The sequence below is a fragment of the Morus notabilis genome, unplaced genomic scaffold (assembly GCF_000414095.1).
Source record: "Morus notabilis unplaced genomic scaffold, ASM41409v2 Scaffold78, whole genome shotgun sequence".
Taxonomy (NCBI): Eukaryota; Viridiplantae; Streptophyta; class Magnoliopsida; order Rosales; family Moraceae; genus Morus; species Morus notabilis.
Genome location: NW_010367622.1, coordinates 2182952 through 2192903, shown reverse-complemented (window position 1 = coordinate 2192903; position 9952 = coordinate 2182952).

The window sequence follows — 9952 nt, the reverse complement described above, 5'->3', positions numbered from 1 at the left end:
TGTCACCGGTCGACCGGTTGTAACGTAAAATGCATGCTGACGTGGCAAAATTAACTTTGGATGCGATTAGAACTTTGGGAAACCTAATTATTACGGAAGTATGACTTCCTAAACACTATAAATAGCATATTAAGTCACTTTATTCATTAGATCACTTGAGAGACTTTTTGGCGGCTATTGATAAAAGATTATCAAGAGGAAAAATTGTTTAATTCTCAAGAACAATTTTATCTTTGGCTCTCTTGTGATTGGAAGGAGATCAAGAATACCAAGAGGGGATTGAACGACGTGTGCCCACCCACACTCCGATCATGGAAACGAAAATAGCAAAGAATACCAGTTGGTTGAGGCTCTTCCGGTTGCTGTTTGGAACGCTTTGATCTGTCAGACGTGCAGTTTCCTAAATCTCAAAAGGTATGATTTAGATCTTTCGTATTTATGTTATATAGCATCATGAACATGTTTTTGGTTGGCTTTGACGTCGATTAAATTTTTTAAATTCCGCTGCGCACTCGATGCCATTATTTTCCAACACAAAAACCTTAGGAAAAAATTCGGTTAAAGGATGAAATGGTTCAAAGTGGAATGAAAAAAATAAAACACCTGCAACTAAGAAGTAAAAAGATTGGTTATTGTTAAAAAAAAATATAAACACCTTAAACCAAATAATATAAGGATAAATATTTAATAATCCGGGCAACATCAACAATTAGTAAATCACTATTAACAATTACTTAATACATGGCAACAATTCTCAGGCAGTTTTTTTTTTTTTTTTTTTTGCTACCAACATGTATCAAAAGTAACTGAATTATGATTCAACATTATCATTGGCTACCAGCTGAATTATTGAAAGACTTACACTAAATAATAGAGGAAAAAAATTTAATAACTGTAATAGTGAATAAAAACCTTAAAAAAAATCGGTTCAAAGATGAAATGGTTCAGAATGGAATAAGAGAAATAAAATATTTGCAAGTAAGAAGTAAAAATATTTGTTATTTTTCAAAAAACATAAACACCTTAAACAAAATGATATGAGGATAAATCTTCAATAATCCAGGCAACATCAATACTTGCTAAATCACTATTAGCAATTACTCAATACATGGCAACAATAAAGACGAAAAACATCATCACCGCCAGGGACCAATTGATTTTTAATTGAGAATGAAGATTTAGAAATAAAGTGGAAGAGGTAAGAAATAAATACCTTAGAGCAACAACGAAAGTGAATAGAGTTGATGTAGATGAAGTAAAAACACTTCAAAATAGAGATAAAAAAGGAACTCTCTAATGAAAATTGAAGAAAAGGAAGAAAACAGAAAAAATAAACGATAAGTATATGGAAATGAGGTGGAAAAGGTAAGAAATAAGTACCTTAAAGCAATAATGAAAGTGGATAGAGTTGACGCAAAAGAACAAAAAACACTTCAAAATACATAAGAACTAACTCCAGTGATGAGAAATAAAATCATTAACTTTTAACATTAAAAACTAAATCAAATCCTCTAAAACAATAAAAACACAACTGTAAGATTAAATAAAATATTACCTTATTTAAAGAAGAGGAATACAGAAGCAGACCGAGTAGAACAACTAAGAGTCCAAAACAGAGAAAAGCAAACCTTAATACTACTAAGATTTGTAAACAGTGGATGACACAGAAGGTATGAGAGATTGTATTATAAAAGTCAGAGAAGGAAAATAAAAGAAAAATGAGAAACGACAATAATGAAATAAAACACAATAGTTATATAAAAGCGGTACAAATTTTTGATGAAGCATCGATAGCAATTGTTGTGAAAAAAAACTCAAATAATCATTAGTTAACAGATGTCATGAAGCATGCAAGTCACCGATAAATGGAACGAATAGTAAAGAGACAGTAAAAATTTGTGTTATACAGAATTACAGCAAATCAATACGTGTCAAAATAATATCTAAACACTATAATATTGTAAAAACTATCTAGCAACTGTAAGAAACGATTATATCAAAACTTAATCCAGAAGATAAGAGGAAAAAATCATTAGAAACGTAAAAAAAAAAAAAAATTGAAGAAAACATGGACTAATAAAAGCACAGACAAATACTATATGAAAAAATTAAATGAAATAAATTTCTCTTTAAAAAGAAAAAAGAACAAATAAAAATATAAAAAGAGAAAATGTTGTCTGAACAAAAATGATGGAAAAAAATGGGAAAAAAAGTAAAAAAGTAAAAAATTCTATAAAGAAAAAAAAAACAACGAAAGGGAAAAAAATAAAGAAAAATAAGCATTACAAAAGTCCTTTACAAAACAACAAATTAGAAGCAACGGACTAATAAAAAAATAAGAATCTGCATTAACGCATACGATTGTTAAGCATCACAAAATGAAACCTCTAAATGTACAAGTTTCGAAGATAAGAATGCAGTTACTTCTTAAAGAACAACACCTATTTTTTTCATTCTTTAGAAAAGAGAAATCTGCAGATCTGATGCTAATGACTTCTTGAATCAAGCTGATGTTGTTGCAGCCAAACAACAAAAGAAAGCATGTGAACAACATCCATGGTTGTAGACAGTCAAAAATTTGTTTGGAGCTGTCATAATGGTGGTCAAGGATAAGGCACTAAAATCCTGTTAAAAAAAGAAGAAACTTTTCAGAAACAAATACAAAAAAATAAAATCACAGAAATTAGAAATAAAAAAAATCACAGAAAAATAAAAACGAATGAACAAAAGTAAACCAAAAACCGAAACAAAAAAACTAATTCGAAAAAGAAAACCATAAATCCACAAATCACTGGAAGAAAGAACAAAAGTAAAACAAAAAAAAATAAAAAAAATATTCGAAGAGAAAATCCCTAAAAATCAAAGAATACCCAAACAACGGAGAAATATTAAAAAAAAAATTTACAGATAGAAAAAAACCAAGATACATACCAAATCGAAAGAAAGCCCCAAAAAATATCAAAGGAAATTTTTTGCAAAAAAAACAAAAAAAAAAACCCTAAAAAGCTAAAAATACCCAGATCACAAAAAATGAAGAAACAAAAAAAAATTCAAATAGAAGAAAACGTAAGAACTTTACCAAAAAAAGATGAGGAAGAAAACTTCACAGAAAAGATGAGAGAGAGAAGAAAAATTGTGCAGAAGAAATGAAGCTGGAAGCTTTGAAGAATAGCAAAATGCGATTCTGAAATGAAATTAAGAAATTATCCAAACAAAAAACAAAACTCATATATAACATAACAAATCGAGATACAACCCCAAAAAATGTCAAAGAAAAATTTTTGGGAAAAAAAAACCCTAAAAAGCTAAAAATACCAAGGTAGAAGAAAATCGGAAAACAAAAAAAAAAATTCAAAGAGAAGAAAATGTAAAAACTTAACAAAAAACAAAGCCCTAAAAAATCTAAACCAAAACCAGAAGGAATCGTTAAAAATACGAAGCAGATATGGAGAATAGACGGAGGAGAGAAACTTCAACAAAGAAGAAAATGGAAAACGTGAGATGTGAGATGTGAGATGTGAGAGTGAAAGAAGCAGGAAGGTTCTCGAGAAGACTAAACAACTACCACCAAACGAAATAATGAAAATGCCCAGCAGATAAACGCAAGAACGAAATAAAATTGAGGGCAAAATAATAAAAGCAACTTTTATGGGACACAAACGACATTTTCCGAATTGATTAACACGTACAACACCGAATTCCACCACTGATTTAACACGTATAACACGGGGTCCCACCACTGAAATATGTCTTTTCAAAGACAGCTATGCAGGAAAAAAAATGGAAATAAAAATAAAAATATATTGCTAAAGACAAAAGTACCCAAACAAAAATCAAATCAGAGGTAAGCAACTGAGGATAAAATGGTAAAAACACATATTTAGGATAGACCTAGAAATTTTAGATATGTTGATAAAGACAAAAATACTCAGTAAATGACCAAAATGATCACAGTAAATAAAAGCACAAAAATCTAAAATGAAGGGCAAAATAGTAATTTTACAAACATGACTAACGGTAATTAAAATTTCAGCAGAAGAAAAAAGCAGGGCTAAAACGGAAAAGACACTGTTCATTGCACTGTAGCATAAACAGTGAATCTCGTCATCTCTTTTAGTATATGTATAATTTGATGAGTTCAATTTGTTCGTTTCTCAGATGAATTATAAATCTGTTATAAAATAATATAATATAGTTCGACAAAATAAGTCATATTTAATAATATAACATATATCTTAATACCATATGTATACATGGTCACATTAAATATTAATATATTAATGTATTTAATACAATGCAGTGCTCTAACGGTCAAATAAACATGCTTCGAGGCTAAGTTGCGTTGAGGTCTTAAGCGGAGAGAGGCTCTTAGGGAAGACTGCAACTCTAGGGGCATCCTCACTTCGCTGGTGATGCCAATTCTTTGCAGAGAAATGACGGAGCGATGGAGAAGACGGTCGGAAAAAGATTATACGGAAACAAAGAATTTTTTAAGAAGAAAAAGACGAAGAAGCCGTAGAAGATCAGATCGCGCCGGAGTTCGACATATTCGACTGTTTCGAAGCCGAAGAAGATCAGATCGGTGCCAGAGTTCGACGGATTTTTCCGATCAGCGGTGGAGTTTGAAGGATTTATCTATTTCGAAGCCACCGTCAGATCGGCGTTGGATCAACCATTTCGAGACGAGCATTGACGAATTTCATCTTTCTTTTTCGTCTGATTCCGATTTGAAAAGGCATGTAAATTTTTGAAAGAAAATGATTTTAGATAATCTTTGAATCATGTGACTAGTAGGCATTCTTGATCGGGGGAATCGTTAAATTAGATGTATATGATTCTTTGATTTGATTCTCTTGGTTGATTTTTTTTTTTTTTTTTTTTTTTTGAGAGGTTGGTTGAAATTGTAAAGGAATATCAAAATAATACGGATTCATTTTAGGGATGAGTACGGAGGAAATAGGGTTGGATATGCTTCCCCCATCCCCGGCCCGCTTTCACTTTTGCCCCCATACTTACTCCATACCCACCTTATTCGGGGTTGGGGTAAGGGTCGAGTTGGGGAATCTCCATTAGAGAGGCTTCCCTTATACATTACTCATTATTCATGAAAAATAAAATATTACGATATTATTAACACTTAAATAAATTTGATATAAATATTAAAATTCAACATAATATTAATATCCCATGAAAATAAGCTAAGGTTACAAAAGAAAATTCAACATTTAAAAACAAATAATCGAAGCTCGAAATCATATGAAACCAAATACTAAAAACTTAATCCAAGACCTAAATAATAAATTAAAGTCTTCAAAATAAAAGGTAGAGGCAATAGCGTGTGGTTAGGGTTTAGGTTAGCAAAAGTTACTATTTATAATAATAATTTAGAAACAATTAGGGTTTCTTTATGAGGGTAAAATAGTAAAATAATTTTAATATATATATATATATATTAGTATGCAACACATTTTTAAAATATGTATATATATATAAATATATCGAGGCGGGGTGCTTCACCTGCAACCGCCCCGCCCCGCCTTCGCTTTGGGGAACAATATAAAGGGACGTTTGTTTCCTATATTCGTCCATGATTCTGAATCATGATTCATGGTTCTCTACAATATTTTCTCTCACAAAAAATACACATAAAACGAGAATAGTTCTGAATACATAAACCAAACGTCCTCTAAATCTCTATACCCACCTCCATCCCCATTTAGTAACCACCATACCCACCCATTCGGGGAACTCATTCCTTATTCATTTAGATGCCTCGCTACAATTTCTCTTTTTTGTCCAAAAAAAAACTATTTTTTCTCTTCTGGCTTTTGTTTGCTACTTTATTTGTTTCATTTGGGTTATTTAATGGAATCCTAGGAAAAATAAAGGATTAATTACAAAAATTTTCTCTGAATTATAATCCTTATAACACTTTATTTTTTTATCTTTATAGTGTAACATTTATCCATCTCGAACTATGAAACGTTAACAAATTAGCTCATTCTGTTAGGATTTTTGACAGACATAACACATGTCACACAGGTAATAGTTATTGTTAACAATTTGATGCATAATTATTCTTCTATCCATTCCCTTAATTTAATTTTTTTTGTTAAATAAATTTCATTTTCATTTAATATGATAAAAATATAACAAAATATACAAATTTTCATCTTACTTAGAAACTAATGAGCTAATTACCAAGTATTAAAGTTTTAAATATATATAAAAAAACACTTCAAAAATATTGCCCTTCAAGGGAAAAAGAGAGTGACATTTTCTGGTAAAATAATAATAATAATAATAATAATAATAATAATAATAATAATAATAATAATAATGAGAGATTGCAATCTCATATAGCAAACCCACAACAACCTCTCATCCCCTCCCCTCCCCACTTCCATCACAGAGACATGGGTGGCAACCAAGCACCATTGGGTGAGAATAAATTGTAGTCAGATTTTCAGAAAATGACAAAAACGTTTTTGTTTTTCATTTTTAGAAAATTTTACACCAAACGCGTTTTCTTCAAGCCTTTTCATTTTTTATTCTCGAAAACCGTGAAAAATGGAAACAAAAAGGGAAACAAACAGGCCCAATGCTTCCACATAGCACTTTCCAGACTGCCATGTGGTAGCCCAGTCCCCTTAACATATGAGGCTACAGTGTGGTGGCTTCTCCTCCCTTTTTTTTTTCTCTTTCTTTACTTTTTTTTATTTTTATTCTTTTCATCTTTGAAATGTTTTTCGTTTTTAATTTTTTGTTTTATGAATTTTTTTTACAGCTTAATTTTTCATGAATTTCTTAAAAATAATTTTTTCTCACTTTATTCCTATTAAACTAATTTCTTTTGTCTATGTTTCTATTTAATTTTTTTTTCTTTTTCTATTTATATTATTTTTTATTCTTTTAAATGTTTTGTTTTTTTATTTATTTTTATTTTAGGAACGCTTTTTACAATTTATTTTTTGGGTGCGTTTTGCTCTTTTCTATTCTTATTTTATTTTTTCATTTTTTTGTTATTTTTCCAAAGCTCTTTTATAGTTTAATCTTTTATCGACTATCTATACATATACTCTAACATCTAAGGTATATAAAAGCAACCAAGTTGACTTGACTACTAAGGAGGTCACGTGTTGGCACCCTTCTTCTTATTTTTTTTCCTTCTTTTTTTTATTAACTTTTCCTCTTTTTCTTTATTTCCTTTTTAATTTTTTAATTTTTTCTTTTGTCTATTTTCCTTTAATATTCTTTGACAATTCTTTTTTTTAAACATCTTTCTTTGAAATACTTTTTTTTCTTACTATTTTTAATTAAAATAAATCCTTGTAAATATCTATATTTTTTTTTGTCAAAAACTCCTATATAACTTTAACTAGTTTTATTTTAAATTATCCTCTTGTATCTTTTTTTATTTATTTTTCTTCTTTCTTTTGCTTATTGAATTTTTTTTCCTCACATTTTTCAACTGTTACTTTTTTTTTGATAATATCATTCTTTAAAACACTTTCCTTCCTCACTTTCTTTTAATAAAAATAATTCCTTTCAAATATCTCATACTTAAATCTTTTGTTCAAAAACTTTTTTATAACTTTAATTCTTTTTCAATGATTTTTTAAATATTTTTTGTTCTTGCTTCAATTAATGGACTTAATTTCTAAAGTGATTATTTGTTTTGACACAAGATTAAACTCATTTATTCCCATATGCGTAGCACATGTCTCATCTAGTAATCTATCTATATATCTATCTATATCTATATCTATATCTATATCTATATATAAAAAATGAGAAAGTGTACTTTGAATAGTGCACTTTCAACTAAAACGGCGTAGTTTTGGTTGAAAGTGCACTATATATCTATCTATATCTAGTTTACTTTTTTTTTTTTACTTTCCACCTTAAAATTTATTTATTTTTTCATTTTAGTCCTTTTAGTCTTTTATTTTTTCTTTTTCATTAAAATTTGATTTTTTTTTTCATTTTGGTTCCTTTTACATTAAAATTTATTAAATTTTCTATTATGGTTCTTTATTGACAATTTTTCTTTACTTATTGCCCTCAAACTTTTTTTTTTCAAGTCCTTTATTTTTTTTTTACTTTTTGCCCTAAGACTTATTTATTTGTTCAATTTAGTCCTTTTTTTTTTACTTTTTTAATATTTTTATCCTAAATTTTTTTCCGTTTTGGTTATTTTTACCCTAAAACTTATTTATTTCTTCATTTTAGTCCTTTTGACCTCTTTTTATTTTTCTCTAAAACTTTTTTTTTTCATTTTGGTTTCCTTTGCCTTAAAACTTATTTGTTTCTTCATTTTAATCCCTTTTTTTACTCTTTTTATTTTTGTCCTAAAATTTTATTTTTTCGTTTTGGTTCTTTTTACCCTAAAACTGAGTTTTTTTTTCGTAGATGGAAAGTATCTAAAAATAGATATAATCAATAGTGAAAAAAAATCCAACCATTAATGTCTTTTTCTATTCAAGGAACAAGCAAGAATAAATCATGTGATGTTGAAAAATAATACGTAAGATTTATCAAATTACCAGCAAGAAATAATAAGACATAATTAAGATAAAAAATCAACAAGTTGTTGAAACAATCAATTGTACCTGAAAAGTTAGAGAATTATAAATAAAGAAAAAAAAAAACATAAATCATATTCAATATTGAAAGGTAAGAAACAATGATTTATCTGAAAAGGTAAAAAATTTCAAGCAGTTGAAGAAAAAAAGTGGTACCTTAACAAGGATGTTAGAATTGTATAGTCTACTGGGACTATTGTTGTTTAGCTGAGGGAGGAAGTAAAGAAAGGTTGTTAACTGAACTTAAGTCACCCTAACTCAAAAAATGTAAATGCACAAGCTCTTAGTTATTTCTTCATTTTGATTTTTTTACCTTTTTTTCATATTAACTTTATTTTTTTTTATTTTGGTTCATTTTACCTTAGAACTTACTTAATTCCTTGAAAGTAATTTTTTGATTTTATCTTGACTTCTTGCTCTTAAAAATTTTTTTTTTATTATTATTTTTTTTTTGCATTTTAGTTTCTATTTATGATTTTATATTCAAATTTTATAAGTTTTTAGGAATAAAATCATCTCAGTATCTTGTATTACAGTGAAATTTAGTACGTTGTGTTTTTTATAATATTAAAGCTGTACTTCGAGGTTTTTAAAAACATCTTCTTGGTACTTTAAAACTGATTTTTGAGATGTAAAATAATCTTAGTACCATTCAATTTAATTAATAAAAAACTAATAGATCTAGAAAAATATCATGAACTTTTTTATTTTGTTATTTTAAATATTTTAGGCCTTGCTCATTTTAGAACTCAAGTCACAACTCAAGTTTTATTGCTACAGTCTTTTTCTTATAAAAATTCAAATTTCAACTTTTTTTCTATATTGTTTTTCTCTCACATACACAAATCAAATTTTTTAACTTAAGTTGTGAAACAAACATATCCTAATTTTTTAAAATATTTTCAGGTTTTTCTTTTTAAAATATTAATTAGAATGGTAGTTTGGATACTACATGTTTCAAAAATTAACTTCAACGTACTAAGATATTTTTAAAAAATGAAGGTACGTTTTAATATTATCAAAAAATAATATATAAAAAATATATTTCGCTATAATATAAAGTACCAAAATGATTTTATCCCATGTTTTTAATAATAACATGATAACTAGTTAGTTATAGTAAGATAATGGCTTAGTTTGATATTGCTGTAGATTTTGAAAAAATTACTTTTAGTTGTATTGAAAGAAAAAGTAGCTGTTACAAAAAGTAGCTGAGTGTTTGATAAACAATAATTGTAGTAGTTATGCTGGTTTCAAAATTAGTGTAATAGCACTTGGTAAAAATTATGACTATATTATATTATACTATAATATAATATATATAATTACAATATAATATATATTTATTATATATATAATATAATACA